Raw genomic sequence first — 10,372 nt, forward strand, 5'->3', positions numbered from 1 at the left:
TTACAGGTCCATAAGGTCCCCTTGGCAGCTCAAAAGAATTTAGTCGAGAATCAGTTTTTGGGTTAATTTGAATTTTTCAAATTAATAAGAAGAAATTTAATTGTATATGATATAATTAAATTGATTCAATTTTATATGATATAATTGACATAATGTATTTGATACATTATTGTTTAGTTGGAGGAATAAATATTTGAATGTGATTCAAATATATTTTCTATAATAAGATTCATAGTTGTTAAATTTAATATAAATATGATTTATATTCAATGTCATAAAATAGAGAAAAGAACTATAGTTTATATTGTATATGATGCAATCTTAAAACTATATGTTATAAATATAATATGATAAGTTGGTTATCATATTTTTTTATATTATTTATTATTTTGGATAATTAATCCCTTTTTCTCTCTAAACACCTTATTGGGTGGTTAAGTGATTTTTGTGGCAAATGGGATAAATAAAATATAATTTTATTTTTCCATAACAAAATCTACACGAATTTTACAAAGTCTATATGATAGAAGCTTTGAACTAAACGATTGAGGCTTCTTTGTTAACGATAGTGTTTCTTTCTCATTCATCTTCCTCCTCTAAACTCTCTAAAACTCTCTCCTAACCAAAATAGTCAGAGCCCACAACTCCTAGGTTTTCACCCCAAGTATATTGAGGAAACTAAATGGTTGTGTCTCATTTTTTGTTCTTGATTTTTTTGAAGAGGGTCTTCAAGTTCTTGTTGTTTGAAGAGTTTGTGACTGTTCGAGGGTTGTATGAGAAGAAGTATTCTTCAGAGATATAATCGCTTGAACTCTTTTTTGTTCTTTAAAATGCATGTTGTAATTTTTAGAATGCATAAACTATATGTTTACTGTAAATATGTGTTTTCAATCGAAATGGAATTTGGACGATCCGCTTCCGCTCATGGATTTCTTTGTAAACGAGTTCCTTCAATTGGTATCAGGGTCAGGTTGTAGTTCTGATTCTAAATTCCATTTTCTGTATTGAAATCGTTTACAGTTTTTGGTGGGTTTTAAGTTCTGCATTGCGTTTAATTGTTGAATGAATGTGGATCGTTGTTGATGGATGTTTCAGGGTATTAATCTCTGTTTTGGCTTTCTGTTTACATTACAAAAGTTAATTTATAAAGGCCCCTGCATTTTTGGGCATTAAACTTGCAATCGAGTCTATATTCATTTTAGTTTTGAGTCATTCGTGAAGCTTTATAAGTGAAGGTTGCAATGCATTTTGATGGAGAAGACAAAACAGTGATCGCATCGTGTAGGAGAGCTAAATGATCGTTTAGTTTTTTCTATGAATTCGTGTAGAGTTTTCACGGTCGTGTATCATCTGCTAAATGATCGTGTAGCTAATGCTACACGATTGTGTAGAGTTGTCGTAGAGTTGTCTACACGATCGTGTTACGTTGGCTGCATGATCGCGTAAGGCACTCGATGGGTAGACGATAGCGTGGTATATGATACTCGATGCAAGGCATGTGTGCTAAATCATCGTGTAGACTATCATGTTCATCACATAGTTAGTAGTTAAACGATCACTAAGTATAAGATACTCGGCGCACGCTACTCGATTATGTAGACTATCATGCTCATCATATAATCTTTAGCTACACGAATGCATGGTATGCGCTACTCGATGCACGTTGCACGATCACATGGACTTTCATGCTCATCGCATAGTCAAAAGCTACGTGATCGAATTTACATGATCATTTATACTCGATGCTCGTTGCTCGATGATCAAGAGATTTGCTACACGATCAAGTTGCAAGGCTTCAAAGCAGTTCAAGATCCGGTTCACTTGTTCCGAACCGGTGGACCCAACTTTGGAATAGTTTAGCCTTTTCTTTTTTGTTTTATTTTGAGATTAACTATCCTAGTCCATCAACTTTAATTTAAATATGCATATGATGTATGCTTATTTTATATGCTATAATGTATGTCATATAGTTTTAAAACTCACCATAGGTTATGTATTTATTTTCATGCATCATTTTATATTATAAATGTTATAATATATTAGTATGCATGATTTAAATTATATAAAGCATGCTCATGCATCATATAATATAAGAGTTATAATATATGTATGCATGCATTATAGCATATCCATGCATCATTTATATTATAAATGTTATAATATAAGGTTGAATGTTTGTATGGAATGTATGCTATAGTTTAATTCATTACTTACTTATATATAAAAGTTATATATGTCTAGCTTGTTATGTTAATTGGTTTTAATTGTTCTATTTCTTATAAGTGTTATAATTAATGATATGAGTTGCATGCAAACCTTAGGCTTTAATCAATTTTTAAAAGTGTTTTAAAATTTGATTGAAATAGACCTAAGATCGTGTTTCTAATAAGATTAGAAATCTAAGTTTAATATTTTAAATTGGTTTAATAGGATTAAATTGATTCCTAATAAAAGATTAAATATGTAACAAATGTATCTATAAGGGACCTTTTGTCTATGATTGGTTTTGGTTAGGTTGGGGTACTTAAGTCGATTGAAACGTCGCACCTTTACCTGGGAACCTACCTGGAAAGGTGAATTAGATAGATTTGTTACATGCATGCAAATTTGATGAAAGTCTGTTAAAGAGTTTAATTAGACTTGAATCAAAGTTGTTTAATCATCAAAAGAAAGTATTGTTTTCGAGAAAATTAAACAAATCACTTAGATAAAATCAGTAGCCGGATTTTCTAAGTTAATGAACCCTAGGTAGAACATTCAATGGGAGAAAAATGGAGTATATGATACTTCACTTTAACCTCTACACATTTCTCCCTAAATGTTCACATTGTGAGATCCATCCTTGGCCTCGAGGCACCATGGGTGTCCCCCTACGGGTGGCATTTAGGTAGGTCAATACCAAGGTGAATGGAAAGAGTGTTCATAGTAAATGGGAGCGGGACATGTGACAACATATCCCTTGGTCTCTCTCATTAGGTTGGATAAAGTTTTATGCATCGCCTCGTGGCATCGTGGGTGTCCTCCTAAAGGATGGTAGTTTTGCATAACTCTTTATTTGATCTCCATAAATGGATAGGGTTTCTTTAGTCTTTTGTCCTAATTGACTTTTCCCTAAGGTTGGCTCATTAAGGCGGGACTCTAGGACCTAAAATGAGGGGTTACATTTACAAAGAATTGTTAAGAATGTTAACAAGTTCTGGACCGAACAATGGTGACTATTAGATTCAGTCACAAGGAGTTATTTCTATCTAATGGTTAAGAATGTCTCATTTCAGTGAAGAGACATTTGATAATCCTACAGTGACTTTTGTCCTGCCTCTCTGAAGCATCACTAAAAAATATAAGTAACTTAGTGTACACTAGACTATTTTGATAAAACTTGATTGGTTTCCTAAAAGTAGTTTAATGCAAGTAGACTTAATTAAGTTTGTTCATGTTTCAACAATTTAATTATGGCTATTGAGACCTTAAGTTTGCTTGTCACGAATAAACTAACTGGCTAAAACTACGCTAGTTGAAAAAATACAATAAACACGATTTTAGTATGATCTTATACTCGTCCTCACGGAGAAGTGTCCTCCTATTCTAACTCCTACTGCTCCTCAAAATGTTCAGGAAGCATACGAGTGATGGACACGGGTGAACAAGAAGGCTCGAGCGTACATCTTTGCCAGCCTTAATGAAGTTTTGGCCAAGAAGCATGAGCTCATGGTCACTGCACGAGAGATCATGGAGTCCCTGAGGGGAATGTTTAGACAACCGTCTGCACAACTTAGGCACGACGCTCTAAAATACATCTTCAACTCATGGATGCAAGAGGGTTCATCTGTTAGGGCACATGTTCTCAATATGATGATCCACTTCAATGTGGCTGAGATGAATGAGTCTAGCATTGATGAGGCCAGCTAGGTTAGCATAATTCTGGAATCATTGCCAGATAGCTTCCTTCACTTTTGTAGCAATGTTGTTCTGAACAAAATTGACTACAATCTTACAACTCTACTCAACAAGTTGCAGACTTTTCAATCCTTGTTTAAAAGCAAGGAGAATAAGGATGAAGCAAATATTGTTTCATCATCTAAAAAGTTGCATAAAGGTTCGACCTCTGGAACTAATTCTGCACCTTTTTTCTCCAGCACTAGAAAGTGGAAAAAGAATAAGGGTGGTAAGGGGAAGGCTCCTGCTAACCCATAACCTGCATAGAATTGTTGTTGAATAGCATGCGTTAACACATGGGCATAAACCATGAAGGCAGGATGCAAAGGTTGGGACACGTTGACCAAAAGAGGGGGATGTGTTATAAATTTAGCCCATGCGATGGTTTAATAACCTAGGCGTTGGTGAAGAGATAGAAGATTTCAACTTAATCACCAAGCTTAGTAGGACAGTTGAAATGTTTATATGCCCTAATCATACTTAGTGGGCTAGCTGTCACTTTAAGCATGCATAATAACCATGCACTCCGAAGAATATAAAGAAGGCTGAAAGAAAATTAGTTTGGCCATTTCATTTGTATTAAAGGAGAAGAGTTCAACTAACATGAAACTTCATTGAGATTGAAGAATAGCTTAAGTTGATGAGAATAAATTCTCATGAATTTAGGTTGAAACTTGAAGAATTTACTATGTGTTTCAAGCTTTTGGATGGGATCGAACAAGGTAAGAAGATTGACGAATTCTGGGCTCGTTAGGAGGAGTCAGGAGCCCAAAATTTGAGATAAGAAAGCTAAGATGTTCATGAATAAGTTTGTAGAAGAAAAGTTCTCAAATTGATGTTTGGAATTTAAGTTATTCATGCGAGAAAGTTGAAGTCTGAAATTTAGTAATTGAATAAGCAGACAGCTGCTTACAAGGAATAAGCAAGCAACTGGAAGCTCCAGTTGGCCATTGGCGAGCACGGGAGCATGAGCGTAAAAGAGTGTGTCTTAATGCATAAGCGAGCAACTTGTGGTCGCATATCACCTACAAGCCAATTGCGAGGTAAAATTTTGGTTAAGTATGGGATGTGTTAGGATATGCGATGCATTGATGAGTGTGGCAGTTACCCTAAGTTTAATGTTAAGCTTTATTATTTATGTTAAGCTCGAAAAGGGAGCTAGTGGCGTTAACCAAAAGTATTCCTTAATCTCATAGGAAAAACACTTATAGGAGCCTATCGGCTATGAGGGAGTAGCCCAAGCCTGTGAGTGACAAATTTTTATAAATGTTTTCCAATGCAATTATTATGTCTCTTAACGCATAGGCATTTTATATGAAGTTTTATACCATGGTTTTTCTCCAATGCATGCCTTAGAAATAAATGTAGATCGTGTGATCCATGTTTCTAAATGATGAAGTTCTTTATGAGTTTAGCATCGTGTTACATTAAGCCTATACTATGTTGTATCACATGATAAAAATTTAAGGCAATTTTATAAGCGTACGCCATGTTTTACAAGACACCATGCATTACTTTGAAACCATAAAGTTTGATTATTTTAGTACATAACCAATTTATGCTTTATGCATTTAAATTTTTATGCCTTGTACAAACCTTACTCCAATGATGGTACTAAAGGTATGGTAAGGTACCCAGATTTCAGTGATGTTAGGGATCCTTGATACCGAAGGAATGGTATAGTGATTAGGACCCAATTTAGCTCTGTGTGCACATATCACTATGTTATCGGCGTTGATAAGATCGAGCAAAAAGGCTCTCTCTCAACTAAGGTTATTAGAGATTGAGCAAAAAAGCTCTCCCACATATCTAAATAGTGGATTAGTAGAGTTTCCAGAAATGATGCTAATGAGTTTTATTTCAGGGTTCCACATAATGTATTTTACGATTTCAATTTCATTTTCTAAACCCTGATCATGATTTTATAAATGTTTCTTGGATAATCATGTTTATGTTATTTATGATTTAAAGTATGATTTTACCTATGATAGTCACTCACTAGGCTTCCCAACTCACTCTTTTAAAATGTTTTAATCTCCAGATAGCAGTTGACGTCTCGAGGCCTAGCAGCTCTGCCAGTCAGTCACTTTTCAAATCCATAGAGAGTGGAAGTTTAGGTGGCTCATCTTGTCCTGCTATTGAGTTTATGTCCATGTCAGGGGAGAGGAAATAGAGTGGAATTGTATTGTATTCTAAGACTGTTATACACGTTGATATTAATATCTCTGTTTAACAATAAATTATATGCTTTAAGCTATTGTATAACTGTATGTAAGTTATAGAAAGTTATAAACTGCTAATCAGGTTTAACAGGTGCTAAGGATACAAGTTTCAGGTGTATGTTGGACAGTAATTGTCATAAGAGGGTTGACAATTATTATCTTCACATTCCTTCTCGGATTAAGAAGGTAATCTAGGGAGGGGTATGACAGGTTCTCCCGACGGTAATGTAAACTACCATTGGGGTAGCCTTCAAAAATAATATATTTTAAAAAAGAACTCCCACCGGCTCTCCTCCACCATTAGGATATGTTAATTTCTCCCGACGCCTAGACTATATTGTCAGGAGAGATCTACAATTTTTTTCCACCATTCTTTATGCCGACGGTCTAAAAATATCGTCGAAAATACTTGTTTTTCCCTACGCCATTTAAACTACTGTCAAAAAAACCCATTTTTCCTTATGTCAAAAAACCGTCGGGAGAAATGGGTTTTTTTGATGGTTTTTGTGGCATCATAACAAAATCGTTGGGAATAACCTAATTTATTATAGTGTACTTTTAAAAATAAAAAACAAAAAGTTAAATAGTTATCAACAAACAAAGCCTTAATTTCTGAGCGATACATGTAGAAGAATATAAAAGATCAATGGGTTAACTGTATGACTAGCTTACTTTGATGGGAAATTGAACTGAATAATACATTTTAGATTTTGATTTCAAAAAAATAGCAAAAAAGAAGAAAGAAAACCATAAAAAAAAATAGCAATGCATGCCATTTTCACGTGTGGGGTTTTGTGAATGAATATTAGGGGTGTTCAAAAAACTTAGTAATCCGACCAATCCAGACAACCCAACCTTAGATTTTATTTTGGATTGGGTTGGTCTCGTAAGTTCAAAGAACGACAAAGATTTTCTAGATTGGACGAATTGTCAATAATACCAGAAGAGAGATTGAAAATGAAAGAGCCAATACTAAAGTTGACGTTTTTGTTTTAATTTTATTAGATTGTTGGAGGTTTATAATTGCTACTATTTTTTTGCTATATCTTTTGTATTAAATTTTAGGTGAGTCATGTCTCATTTTTGAATTCTTAGTGTTCTAAAAATCATCTCATTTTTCGTGTTGTCTATTTACTTTGTAATAATTTATGCTTGATGTTCATGTAAGTCTACGTCCTACTTATCACTTTGTTTGACATTTGGTGGATCTTAAAATTATGTACATTGGTAAGAATAAAAAGAAAGTTTCATATATTTCCTATTTTCATAAAATCATATTTTCTATTTCTTTTATTCCTACTTCCATAAAATTATAATTTTAGTTGTTTTTAATTTAGTTATTTATAAGTTTAGTTATATTTTATTATTTTATGACTATTTGTTATTTTATTTTATTTATTATTATATTTTCTCCATATCTATTGTGCTCCTCAATTTCACATCACGTTATCAGCACGAGTTCCTATTGCTTCCATCGCTGAAGAAACATGAATCCTTTTCATGTGTTAGGTATTTTAAAAATGAGCAAAGAAAATCTATGTCTGGCACACAGTGCAACTACGCACACAGTACTTACAAATAAAAAATACTTTTCCAAATTGACAATGCTGAAAGCAAAAGTAAATACGATATTAGGTTCTGAAACTTAATCAAAGGTTTTGGAAAAGAAAATATTATCTTGCCTAGATGAACAAAATTTACAATTGACAATGCATTATCCTCTAGTCAATCAAAGAGAAATCTTCTAAGTTTTAAAGATATACGTTGCAATGATTATCATATTGAGACTGAAAGTAATAATAATGTGGAATATATATCTATATATTATCTCTACTGTCTCAAATGAAAAACGTATATTGGAAAAATTGTCTGCTTTATGTTCTGGATTGTATTATACTTATATACGAGTAATTGAAACATATGCAACAATGAATCTGAAGTTCGTGAATCCATACATATTTACAATTTGGCATAACCGATTAGGTCATCCAAGTTCTATAATGATGAGGAGAATTATTGAGAATTCAAATAGACACACATTGAAGAACCAGAAGATTCTTCAATCTAATAAATTATCATGTGATGCTTGCTCTCAAGGAAAATTAATAATTAGACCATCACTAGTTAAAGTGGGGACTGAATCACCTACATTTTTAGAATGATTCATGGTGATATATGTGGACCTATTAACCCACCAAGTGGACCATTTAGGTATTTTATGATATTAATAGATGCATCCAGTAGATGGTCACACGTGTGCTTATTATCAAGTCGAAATCTTGCATTTGAAAGATTACTTGCTCAAATAATTAAGTTAAGAGCACAATTTTCTAATTATACAATTAAAACAATTCGTCTTGATAATGCTGGTGGATTTACATCCCAAGCTTTTGATAAATATTGTATGTCAATTGGAATAAATGTTGAACATCATATAGCTCATGTTCATACAAAAATGGTTTAGCAGAATCATTTATAAAATGTTTGCAATTAATTGCAAGACCATTACTTATGAGAGCTAAGCTTCCTTCATCTATGTGAAGACATGCTATTTTGCATGCAGCATCACTTGTACGCATTAGGCCAGTAGCTTATCAAGTACTCGCCATTACAATTAGCTTATGGTCATGAGCAAAATATTTCCCATTTGAGAAATTTTGGGTATGTAGTATATGTTCCAATTGCTCCACCACAACGCACTAAGATCGGTCCTCAAAGGAGGTTAGGAATATATATTGGATATGATTCCCGATCAATTATTAAATATCTTGATCCCCTGCCGGGTGATATATTGTCATTTTAATGAGACAATTTTTATAACATCAGAGGAGGAATCCTATCCATATAATTAATATTTGAATCATATTAAATTTAATTATATGAATCCTATCCATATAATTAATATTTGAATCATATTCAAATACTTAATTCCTCTCAAAATAAACTTTATACTATAATGTATCAAATGCATTATGTTAATTATCAAATATAATTAATTTAAATTAATTATACCATATATAATTAATTTGCTCCATTAATTTGAATAATTTAATTTAATTCAAAATTAATTCTCATAATCTCAGTTGAGCTACAGAGGTGACCTTATGAACTTGTAGATTGAAGCATTAATGGTATTTGAATAATTAATTAAACTCCTTTAATTAAATTATTCAACAACCAATAACTGTCGATCACTCTACTAAAGATCGAAAGTTGCACTCTTCGCCCTACATATATATTTCTATGTCCATTGGATATAACCAGTCAATAATGCGATGACTTCACAAATTGACGTAAGTACAATTGAGCCAAAATTACCATTTTGCCCCTGTAGTTACATCTAACTCCTTAAATATTATTGATCTCTCTAATGAACAATAAGTCATAGTGCAACTATAACTAAACCCTTCTTGGGCCAAGAGGGGGTATGACGCCATATTGTTCAAGTCCCATATTAGCCTTTAAGGGAGTAATTTATCTACTTATCCCAACAATAGGAAAGAAGTAAATTTCGTCTTGTGTAGCTGTGTTTCCAACTCAATAATTAGACGAATCCCCAAAATAATAGGCTTATTGAGTCAGCAATTTGACCACATTCACCCATACAAATTAAAGGACCGCCTTCATAGGCAGGAGTTCACAACTTACTTAGATGTCACCTATGGTCATCCTGGTGAAATGGAAGTCTCTATTATTAATGGTGTTATTTAGTGAGATTATTCATGTCGTAGTTCGGTCTTATACAAACTTCTTTCAGTTCACATATCTCTACATGAAAGAAGGATCAGATCATTTGTAGCACTTTACAACAATTATAACATCTACAAAGTGGGTCGTATACGTAGTGTGACCAAGATAAAGTACCAAACCTTATCTATCTACTACAGATCATTTAGGTTATGACTTAAACATGATTTACTTGTATGTCTCTATATACATGTTTAAGCTACTGAAGATGACCTTGGATGTTAGTTTATTGGTTTGTGTGTTAATGTTACTAAATGTTAGTTTATTGGATATATTTTGGCTTTATATAAAGAAAAAAAATAGAAAAATAGAAAAATGTCGAATGTATTAATAGATGAAATGATATACATTATGACTTAGCTCGGTTATAATAAAGAAAAGATAAAACACACAAAAAGTGAAAGATAATGTAAAATTTAAAGCCAAGAAAACATATGTAGACAATTTATGATTACCATTCATTTCCA

This window comes from Benincasa hispida, chromosome 3, assembly GCF_027475165.1.
Source record: "Benincasa hispida cultivar pf3 chromosome 3, pf3_genome.v1.1, whole genome shotgun sequence".
NCBI classification, from domain to species: domain Eukaryota; kingdom Viridiplantae; phylum Streptophyta; class Magnoliopsida; order Cucurbitales; family Cucurbitaceae; genus Benincasa; species Benincasa hispida.